This window comes from Vipera ursinii (genome assembly GCF_947247035.1).
Source record: "Vipera ursinii genome assembly, chromosome: 3".
In the NCBI taxonomy this organism is placed as follows: domain Eukaryota; kingdom Metazoa; phylum Chordata; class Lepidosauria; order Squamata; family Viperidae; genus Vipera; species Vipera ursinii.
Window position 1 is genome coordinate 174,627,007 of NC_139516.1, and position 10,580 is coordinate 174,637,586.

The following is a 10,580-nucleotide window of genomic DNA, read 5'->3' on the forward strand; positions in this document are numbered from 1 at the left end:
ATTTATTAAAAGATAAATATTAAGAATGTACAAGTTTCTATGCACTTTTAGATGTTTTACTAATTATTTTTTTAATGTTTCCAAATATTCATCCAAGTCAGATCTACCAGATTTATGGATTTTTATTTTATGTGGAATTCAATAGAAAATTAAATGAAAATAACCAAAACATCATAATTGAGAAATTAGAAATCTATATGTGAAATGGAGAGAAGAGTCTATTCTAATTAGGAAACTGTTACAGAGCAGATTGTCTGTAAAAGTAACAAAATATAACTATTTATTTTCTGGCAAATATTCAGAAAACAAATCATCTATCTGCAGGTGTAACATAAAATGTTAGTGTAAATATAGAACCTCAGAGTAATTATATTTGGAAATGATGGTACTATTTTGATATCCTTCAAATTTCAACAAAGCTCAGAATTATCAGTAGGTTACTCTTGAAAGTATGTGCATTGTTTTTTGTTGTTTCTTTTTATAAAACTTCTGGTGAAAATACAGACAAGTCCTTGCAGTAACAAGTTCTTTTATGTACACCCAAGTCAGTAGACTCCAAAACTCAAGAGAGCAAACGCAACCACACAGGTCCCCTAGGAAACACACACACACACACACACACACACACTCGAAAGCTAGTACTCACTGCTCTCTACTCCTTTCTTTCCCACTTCTACTACAACTACTCCTACTGTTCCTGCAATATTAGTTCTTATGAGTCCCACTCATTGGAGAACAGTATTGTTCTATTTGCTTTATGCTGCTTTATGAACACACACTGACACCACCACACTCAGCTGCCTTTCTGCCCACCTTTATAGCCAACAGTTGCTGTACTAGCTAGGGAGAGGACTTTAAAGGGACAGGGTAGCTGCAGCTCAGGTCTGACCATTTTGTAGGCAGCCTGCCTTCTCACAGTCATCCAGCTGTTTTTTGTCTAAAGCAGGGGTGTCAAACTCAATTTCATTGAGGGCCACATCAGCATTGTGGTTGCCCTCAGGGGGCCGGGTGGGTATGGCCTGGGTGGGCGTGGCCTACTGGATGGGTGTGGCTAGAGTGCGTGTGGCCTACTGGGTGGGCATGGGCAGCTCTACATCGTTCGCATCAAGGGTGCCTATGGGGGCCTGGGCCGGAGTGGGACAGATCTGAGGGTCTCTGGCAGAAGGAGGGTCTCTGAGCCAGGACCAAGGCAGTGGGGGCCGTTCCCTCACTGTTTCTAGGATGGCTTCGCGGGCCACATGAAACCACTTTGCGGGCCGGATCCGGCCCCCGGGCCTTGTGTTTGACATGTCTGGTCTAAAGGACTAGACTCAGTGGTGGGATTCAGCTGGTTTGCACCACTTAGGAAGAACTGGTAGCTAATTTTTTGTTGCCCAGGCCCAAAATGGACTTTCGGAAGTGGTATCCACACAGAGAACCAGTTGTTCACATATTTGAATCCCACCACTGACTAGACTTTATAATCTCTTGCAAGTTTCTAGCTTGATGCCTTAACCATGGCATCAAACTGACTGCATGATCTTGGTAATAAGAAATATTGGAAGCAAATCATATATTGCTTTGTGATCCAGTCACAAAGAACTAAGGAAGATAATAGAAGAGAAAATGAAAGGTGTTTTGATTCTAAAGGACATAGTACCATTCAAAAGGTCTGTATTCTAAAACTGAATTAAAATGCTTAGAATTTTGGTTGAATAGTACATGTGGGATTTAGTTTTCAGGATTGGAAAGGCTGTTTTTTCATGCAGAACAAAATTTCTTAGCAAGCGTTTTCAACATACACTGAACTATACCTTCTAGAATGCCTGGTCACTTTCTGCTAACTAAAAGGACAAAAAGCTGCAATTTAATGCACCTAGACTAGACATAAACCTACATTACAAGAGGATAATTTTCACTATAAATCCCTGGTTGTCAATGTTAGGAAATGTACTTCGTTTTTCTTAATTCTTAAGAAATAAATGGGCCAATGTCTTTAAGCATATCAGTTTGATAGTGGACAGATTGATGCTAAGCATTCAGGACTGTCTTTTCTTAGCCTGAAATCCAGAAAACATTTCTGCTCTATAAATCCACAGAGCTGAAAGAGTTGATTCCTTTTTTTCTTTTTAAAATTTTCTTTAAGTGCTGAGACTGCATGGTGTTAACAGGCAGACATAAAAGATGAGAGCAATTACTTGCTGTGCTTAATTTTGTATAATATAGCTGGTTCCATTGATCTTATTATGATCAAAGATCATTGAAACTAGAATTTACAAAGATCTCCTGATGTAAGCAAGAGAAAAATCTACAACTTATAAATTATAGAATAAAATGAGCTTAGCATATTTACACAATTCCAATTATTGGTGGAGATCAGCAATCTTTCAATTAATCTTATAACTAATATGTGGTACTATAATTAGGCATTAGATTCCTCATCACAGAACATATATTTCTATGTTAATCTTCTTGCCTTCACACAGATCAATTAGCAATTTCATTTGCCCACTTTACAAATTATTTTCCTTAGTATAGTATCTATGAAAGTGTTGTTTACTCATAAACAGCAAGTGTTAGAAAAAATCAGATTGTCTGTCCATATGATTTTTCTTGGTTATTATTTTATTTAATATCAACACATTGTTTTAATTTATTCTATAATTTATTTCATTTTAAAAATTTGAATGTATCATTTTAACTACAAAAATCTATAGAATCACATGTGGATGGGTGGAAAAGAAGTGTGAGAAATTTGAGGTATGAAAATTTATTTTTAAACTGGACCTTGAATTAGCTTTTTAAGATCTAAATCATCTTATCTACTTCATGCCTCCTAAACAGCACAATGGAAGAACAATAATGGACCCACTAAGACCAGAAATTCTTAACTTAACATCTAGTTCAGTACCTGTAAGTTCTGAAAGTATAAGTGACTCAGAGCTATTATTTTCCATTTCTAATGTAATATGAGAAACACTCTCACCTTATCTGACACTCATGAGTTCCAAATGCATCCACAACTAACAGAGACTCCTGCAGATATGATTTGAAAGTTCCATTACTGCAAGACTACATTTTCTTTAAAAAGCCATGGAATCTTTTAGTCTTATTTTCTGTTCTAATTTTCAACTAGCTGAGTTTCCATAAAGACATGGCAATGCAGTAGAACAGCCTTCTATATCATTGCTATGCTCCAGATCAAGCCACTTAAAAGAACAGGTAGCTAAATCTTGGGTTGACAGATAATTGTGATAAGATGTAAATAAGATTTTAAGACAGCTGCCTAGAAGAGGCATGACACAAATTGATCGGAGTAGACCAGAAAGAATTGGAGAAAATTCTTGAGTTAAAGTATTTCCTCGTCCACAAAACAGAAAAGAAAGAATTTGCAGGCAGTTTGTTCAGATATACAGAGGTTTAATAAATTTACAAAGTAATATAAATCAGGTGTTTTGATTTTTTTGTATTTTGGGTTTTTTTTGCTATTCTAGTGTTCTATTGCCAATTGATGAAATTAACATCCATTTTGGTAGTTGTCACTGACAATCAAAAATAGAAAATAACCTTTTTTGTTTTTTTATCAAGTATTTTTCTGCTCTTCTATGGTTTTTACTTGTAACATGAGATAATGCCTAATTCTGAAAATGAAAACAAAAATGAAATTATATAATTTCTTTGTTCTGAAGGAATGACTTTATACTTAGACCTTACATTGTGAGACCAAGTGCCATTTCATTTTTGTAATGAGAAAAATTATTTCAGAAAAGACATTTCATCATGTATTGGTTACCTCTTGTTTGAACTACTGCAACCTGCTTCACAGGTAGATGCCCTTGAGGAACATTCAGAAACTATAAATGGTCTAGATGTAGTGGATCAAGTAGGCATGGGCATATTCTTACTACTTGAAAAGCTGCACTGATTGTCAGCTGTCTTTCACTTGCAATTCAAGGTGCAGGTTACTAACTTAAAAAAAATCAGGACCTGGATATCTATGAAACCACCTATTCCCAATTGTATCTGCCAACCAATAGTATCTGGTATCACAGATTCTCTCATATTCTTTCTCGGGAGAAACTTCACTAACAGCCTTCTCAATTGCTGCCCTTTCTGTGGAAAAATATTATCCAGCATTCTTATTTGTAGTTTATTATTTTCTAAGGCCATTAAAACTTGGTTATTCCAACAGAACTGGGAGGTGGTCATGTTATTTCCTCTGGACTGAATTTTCATGTAACGGATGTTCCATAGGTCATGTATGTACTGTATGTAATTACTGTAACTATGCTTCTGTTTCTATGTAATCAGCAGATGTATGCTGTGTACTCTATTCAGAGTCATCAGCAACAAATTGGAATAGCGTGTAAATTAATAAACAAGTAATGAATAGACATAGTCATTATTACAACCACCTTGTTGATTTTCACTTTTTAAATATTTTTATTAACAATTTCAGATAGAAAACTTGCCTTTTTACTGCAGTTACATACAGTGATTAAATTATGCTTCTGATTAGTCATTGCCAGCTTAGATTCTTGTTAATATATTTGAGAAGTTTGGATACCTTGTGCCATTATGCAACCATGTTCTGTTTAAATGATGGTGTTATTGAAGTATTTTAAACCAGTGTGAACATCAAATGATTTCCTATTCTGCAACTCATTTGCTGACACATTGGTAAGCACCAAACAAGAGGGCTGCAAAAATATCAAAGAAGAGGCAAAAAAGTGGCATTAGACCCTAAAACCCTAAAAGCAAACAAAGGTTATTGATTACTTTCAAACTTTCCACTTACAAAGCTCTCTTCAAGAATCCTGCAAATGAAATTTCTTCTTATCAGTTTACTATGCAGGCTCCGAAGAGACTGCAATGAAAGTCTCATTACAGAGGGCGAACAGTTCAAATTCCCATCCATTTTCCTGAATAAGCCTGACTATTCATCAAGAACGAAACTGAAGCACTCTGCAGGCCCGTATTGAATACCTTGCACTAAAACCATTGGAGTCCACACACAAATGATGGTTCATTTCACAGAAATGAAAACTGATAATAGTGTTCCCTCTGTTTATTGCTCTTTGCTATGATTTTTATAGGTAAAATGTACACTTAGAGCTGAGTGGATTACCGAGTAGTGCTTTAGGAAAATATTGCAATTAAGATAACTCTTCAAGCTAAAATCAATTCATTTTCATCAAACTTTGTATTACTCTCCCTCCCTATGGGCCGGCTACAGGAGTTACAGCTAGACCCCCTGATGGATAAATATATCTGTAGACCCACTTTGCTGTTTGAATAGAGTTTCTTTACACTGAATTTAAATGAGAAAATGAAGGCTCATGAACTTGAAATCCAGTACTGGACTTGAAGAATTTTAACAGTGAATAACTAATACAAACTAGCTGTGCAATACAGTGAAGAGAGAAAAATTCACATCCATTCAGTATTTTACTTTTAAAATCCTGGTATTTTATTATAGGGTCTTTCTTCATCTTCGGTAAAGCAACTATCAAAATATAAATAATGAAGGACATGATCAAAACCAAACCAAATCAGAGTATCTAGTTTCAAGCAGAAATCAATGCTTGGTTTCTTGAATACTATTACTATAGAACAAATGACTTTAAAAAACAGGAAGAATATTAAAACATTAGGCAATCTAGTATCCAAGTACTAGCAATATGTAGGTCATTCTATAGCCAGCTATGATGACTAGAACAAGCTCTCAGAGGCCCTTTAACTATCTATTGAATCTCACTGAATATAAGTATCTTCATTCATTTTGACAACGGATTGTACATATGAATTATTAACTGAACTAAGAAAGAAGTAATAATCATTCAATTCATGATATGTTTATTTCATATCTATGGAAAAAATGACTTTTATAAGAATTCAATCAAGGATACATGAATCTGAAAATGCTTTTCTGGAATGAGTTATCAGTGAAATTTGTGCAGAGATCTTCTGATGGACTGAATCTGTCTTGATTTAATTCTTACATTTATTGCTACTACACTTGCTGTCACACCCAGATGAAATATTTTTTGGATGCCTAGATTTATTTTTGTGTATAAAATGTTAACAACATATTTGACTTCATATATTTAACTTCATATTTCATCTGAAATATTTTGCTTCCTTGTTTTATTCATACTTACTATATTGACTTTCTCTCTCATTATGCTACTCTCTTTTCTACAATGTGGTTTTGCAATCCTTTCTACATATTTATCAAAACAATCTATCTTACCAGGACCAAATGAAAAAAATATGTTTTGAAAAATTAGGCAATTAACTTTTGTAATGGAATTAAAGTATAAACTTTCATAATTTTGTATTATTTTTATGCTACTTTGAATCCAGAAAAGCACATTTTAATAATAAAGACAACTATTGGTTAATGGGACTTGCAACAAAATGTTGCAGCCTGGAGAATTTGAACTCATGATTCCAATCACCCATGAGTTTCTTTTATATTGGACTCCAAAATCTGCTTTCCGCCTCTTCTGCCAAAGTTTTATACTTGTTCTGTATGCCTCTATGTGGTACCCTGAAACTGCAATTTGAAGTAACTATTCATTTGCATGTGGTTGAATAAAATCAAAACTTGTAAACTAATACAGCTCAAAGTATGAAATTTGTTGCAAACCAAATTTCAGTCTTCCGTTTAGTAAAGCTCTTTGAATGGCCAACTGATATCTGAAGTATCACAAGAAATCTTATAGAATTTAATTTAATTCATCTCAGACTTATAACAAGATAATGTATGTTTATGCACACTGTGGATTCATGAAACAGACAAACTAGAATAATATTAATAAAATCATTATTTACTCCCTAGTTATTCTTATTTCTTCAGTATAATGACCCTAAGACTGAGCATCATTGTTTCAGTCATAATTAATATTTTCAAAAGCATTTGTAATTTGGAATATCCAGTTAATATAATGTTGAATTGTTGTTTTGAAATCTCAAAAGTAAATTAATTACTAAATTAATCTTAAACTGATCTATTACACCATGTTTTTGACTCTGAGTAAAGAGCACTCCAAATGGCAACAATTATAAGTGATAAACTGTGGACACTTTTGCAAAAACAATTTAATTGCATTCATCAGCTCATCTGAATAAGCACATCTGCAGTGATAATAATGCCATTATTTATGTTAGGCTTGTTGTAATGTTTGTCACTAATCTCTAAATGGAGCTAGCATTTCAGTATAGGTAGAGTAACAAGCTTAAATGGGATCTGTGTCATCTGACGACAAGCAATCTAACTACAGGAGTTGGCAGGCTCCTTTAGATGATAGTAATTATCTGATCTGATGTCACTGAACAGAGGTGCCTAGTCTGTTACTCTAGACTCTAGAGCCATTTCTGCTCTCAAAAGCCTGCTACGGCTTCCAGAGAACAATACTTAAAAGTTATGACTAAAGTGCAACTTTTAATGTGACATAGTGTTTCTCAACCTCAATCAACTGTAACATGTTTGGACTTCAACTCCCAGAACTTTTCAACCAGCATTGGGATTGAGGTCCACACATATTAAAATTGCTGAGGTTGAGAAGCAGTGATATAACAGAAAGGGCAATATTACACTAAATATATTACTGAAGAGTGGCAGTATTTACATTTTAATTAACATACATTAAATGTAAAGATTACCTCAATCCATCACCAGTCAGCAGCCAATGTATAACCCCTATTCATGTTTCCTGGCTATATGTCCAAAATAGTATTTTCGATCTTGTGCCAATTCAAGTTGTACTGGATGTTCACATCTCAAGTTTCAAATTTCTTGTAAGAAAATCCCTCAACTCTAAGCGGCTACTACAGGGACAAATGTCTCCACCCTCTGGGCCCTGGTCATAGCTCTCGCCTGCTGCTTGTATTTTATTTTTACAAGTTTGCCAGGAGCACCTGACTTGAATGGTTGGAACGCTGGACAGGAGGTTAGTAAGTCTGCATTCAAGACCCAAGAGCTTCCATGGGGCAAGATTGAGTTCTCTTTCACTCCAGCTGCTGCTGGGTACATGAAAGGAGCCCCCAACTGGGCATGGACAGGGCAATGGTGAAGTTACCGGCTAATTATTTCAACTTGGAAGCACCATGATATTTCTTACTTGAGTACAAGTTTGCCAGCAGAATAGTGAAAAGCTGCTTAAAAATCAACTAGTTAATGATGTACAGTGCTAAAATGGACCTCTTTTTGTACTACTCTTCATTAGGTGAAGATTACAAGAATTCTGCCATTTTTCTCTTCAGAAAAGCCAGAGTTACAAGATAATGGTGAAACTGTGACACTTTCCTCTTTTTTTCCCCTGAGTGTATTGGGAGGATAAAGAAGCAGGGAAATTCTCCAATGAAGGGTTGAGGTAAACATGATACAGAGTGAAACTCTCACTCTGAAGCAAAGGAAATTTGGAAAGTGATTTCTTCCCCTGGCTTCATTTTCAGTGGGTTTACAGTGGCTACAGGTTGCAGTGCAGAAAAGTTATTGCTCTTTTTTTTGGAAAATTCAGATTTATTTGTTACATTACATGTATCTTTTTCTGTGGAAACTCAGAATACATAATCATGAATTCAACATACAAAATCTTTCATTTTCCATTTTTCTCTACAATAGATAGATTAGGTTTGGGCTAGATCAAGAAAGTAGATGCAATGAGAGAGGTTTTTTTGCATACGAAGCCACACATTGAAGTCTATCTGGGAACAAATCACTTGGGAAACTCCTTAAGGCCTTTTGGGTTCCAGATAGAAGTGCTAGCAACACATACTATATATTGTGATTTTCAAAAGGAATTCCATATTAATAAAAATATGTGTTTATATGAACTTATTTTATTACAAAGTAAATAACAGAATATTTTTGCCCTTGTTGCTATTGCTATTATTACTGCTATTGTTGCTGTTAATATGAAGTTGAGTACTGTAAATTTTCTGTCCTAATAAACTACAATATTTGACAAAAACAGAAAGGTATAAACTTATACAAGACATAATATCTTATAGTTAACATTTAAAGTTCTGTTATTGTGTTGATGGTCTGAAATGTTATAGCAAGGCAGTATTAATTCAAACTACTGAATGGCCACATAAGATAGTTAATGACAAAGTTTTGCCTCTGTGGCAGAAAGAATTACTTATGCTCATCCATAAAGCACAAACCCGATGTCAATCTAAATGATCCTTGAAGGATAGGCTTCAGCAACAACTGTCAAAATATTAGCTCATTCAAACATCAAAGAATGGTTTCCTAGTCACAATGTTTGGGAACAGACCATACCTAAACTATGATAGAAGGAAGTCCATTCAGGAGTCCTTTAAACCAGACTTTCTCAACTTGACATATTTTATTGTGCTGACTGCAACTCTAGGTATTGTGATCTGAATTCTGGGAGTTGTATTCTCAAAAGACTTCGTATGCATTTAATAATTTTCTCCTTCTGAATGTTATACTGAAAAAAACCAATTCAACAGCCCTGCAATTTGGAGGGGTTCAAGATTCACAGGCTTTGGGTATCACCTAAGCCAGAAAAATGCAGGTTGGGCATCTTTCATATAGATACTTTTTCAACAGCCATTTGGATTTTATCCAGTCCTAAACAAAAAGATGAGTTGCTATTTTTACAGTCTTACTAACATAATTCCTTGCCAATTTCTGGGCAAAAATAGACTTGAAATACCTTATGAATAAAATAACTTTTTAATATGAAATGAAATGCATTTAATTTTGGCAACATTTATTTTAAATGAGGTTATTTTGCAGTACTGATCTAATGTGTTTCCCTTCCACTTTGTCCCTATCTGCCAACTTTAATAGAACATATTCATTCAGTCTGTGGGGTCAAATTTTATTCAAAGCATTGATCTTAATTAGATGGTTGAGAGCATATGCAATGAAACCATTTATTCCATATGTTTAAAAATTTGGGAAAGAATAAAGAGTTAAAGTCATCATTAATCTCTAGAAACAAATCTTTTTCAGATATTTCCAAATGAACGTCTGCAAGATATGATGCAAATAAATAACATTTCAGAATTACAGAAATCTATCAGAAGATGCTAATTATATATTTTATGAGGAGCAAAAGCAGTCTGTTTCCAATAGCAATCAACTTATTAAGTTATTAGGAGGCAAAAGTTGAATTGCTTTTTAATAGTATAATTTCCCTAGTAATGTGAGACATTAGGAATACCTTTACAATATATAAGAAAAAAATTGATTTTCTACTGTATTGTATTCAGGTATGTTTTTGTGAAATAATAATAATAAAGATCAGTAGAAACATGGTCCTTCTCATAAATTACCTATTAAGAAATAAAAAGCTCATTCTGTGAGTGTCAAAACTTAATTTTCATTTAAATCTTAGCATGATTCATACAAATATTCTACTTTTTATTTCTGTTCTAGTGGATTAGAGAACACCAAAAGTCCAAAGGTGGAATTTACAACAGCTGTAGTAATGTTTAAATTTTCAGGACTTTCAAACAGGAAGGCCATAGTTTAGGTTTTAGGTAGGACAATAGAAGAACTGTGCATATCTAGGTGAAATATATTCCTTTAATTGCAACCAAAATTGTTAGAACAATTT